We start from the raw sequence: 1,742 nt of genomic DNA, 5'->3' as shown, positions 1-1,742 counted from the left end.
GAGAGAGAGAGACAGCGAGAGAGGGAACACAAGCAGGGGGAGCCGGAGAGGGAGAAGCAAGCTTCCCGCAGAGCAGGGAGCCCGATGCGGGGCTCGATCCCAGGATCCTGGGATCATGACCTGAGCCGAAGGCAGACGCTTAACCGACTGAGCCACCCAGGCGCCCTTCATTGTCGCATTCTGTGGATGCCAGAAATGTTTTGAAGGAGTCATCAGGACTTAATGAGTGAGACCGTTTTACATTTGTGGGCCTGGGAGAGAAAGATGGGGCCCTTGAGAAACTAGGAAAATTGGGGGCAGAGGTTTGGAAGGGAGGACAAAGCTCATTTAGTTCTCGCTCCTGTCACTGGTGTAGACAGTGGACAAGGGTGTCTCTGCCTCCCCGGGACCCATGTCCTCTCTGTCAGGTGATAGCGCCCCAGTTTTCCGTTGGGGAGCTCATCCTCTCTCCCACTGTGTGCAGTCCTGGTGGGACTGCCAATCAGCGAAGGATGGGAATCCTGAAGAGTCACACGTGGGTGGGAGATGGTGGGAGCCGGGTCACGTCAAGTGGGGGGGTTCCGAAAGATCCTGCACCAGGACCCCCAGAAATTTCCTTGGCTGCTGTCCTTTCTGTGGCCCGTTCTTCAGCTTTCCTTCACCATTGTGCTTTAGCCACAGTGTCTGTGGCTTGCAATCGAAGAACCGTAGCTGAGAATACTCTAGGCATCTGACAATGAACGATCCAGACCCAGGGGGTTCCAGGGGGGCTTGGGGATGAAGACATAAATGCAAGGGAAAAGTTGCTGATATCTGAAGCCACAAGAGATATTCAGTTCTCCAAACCAGAGCAAAAGGAGAGAAGAGTGGGAATCAGAGGAACATCTCAAGTGACTACAAGCCAGGAAGAAGGGCAGTCAGATCAGATGCTAAGGATGCTTCTTGGTTCCTTGGCCAGGCAAAATGGGTCCCAAAGTCAGAATCCTCTGGGAGCTGACAACTGAGTCAAGGAGGGCCATTATCTTGCATCTCTTTGTTTCCCACCCCCTTTCTGCTCCCAAGTCAATCTCATGAATTCCCTTAAGGCTTTTCCTGAAGATAACGTTTTTTGGGACAGCCGGGAGCTTCCTCAGCTCCTCTTCAAGGAGGACGAAGGACCTTTGCCCCATGACCACAGGATGAACTTGAACCAAGTGTTTCTCGAATGCATTTCTCCCCATTGTCCCCCAAAGCTCTCAGGCATAAATCAAAACGCCTGAATTCTTCAGAGATTGCGGCTGGGAATGCAACGTTATATGAAATGTTTCCAATTTGCTTTCAGCCAAATTACCTCTTTTGCTTTAAAGGGCAAACTTGTTTTCTTTGATTATGATGACGCCCATCAGTTTTTGACAGCTCATTTGGGTGAACACGAAAAAGCCAGTGGAACGAGGATCGAGGGAAATGCATCTGACTCTGAGGACAAAAATCACTGGAGAATCTCTTTTCCTTGAATCCTAATATGATTGTTTCATGTCCTTTTTAATGCCACCAACCTTAATATTTAAATCATTTCCAACTTAAGCCTCTCCTTTTAAAATCCCTGCCCTGAGAGTGAAGCAAGATTGTTAATGGATGGGGAACTTTAATTGGATCTTCCCTTTATTTGTCATTAATTCTGCTGATGAATTTTATAAATGGAAATATATCTTTATCATGCAAATTATACCTCGTCTTCATTCAAATGGGCTTGTTGGATATTTTATTACTTTCACTCTCAGAAC

The sequence above is a fragment of the Leptonychotes weddellii genome, chromosome 13 (genome assembly GCF_054177405.1).
Source record: "Leptonychotes weddellii isolate Sample4059 chromosome 13, ASM5417740v2, whole genome shotgun sequence".
NCBI classification, from domain to species: domain Eukaryota; kingdom Metazoa; phylum Chordata; class Mammalia; order Carnivora; family Phocidae; genus Leptonychotes; species Leptonychotes weddellii.
This window is presented reverse-complemented; position numbering follows the sequence as displayed.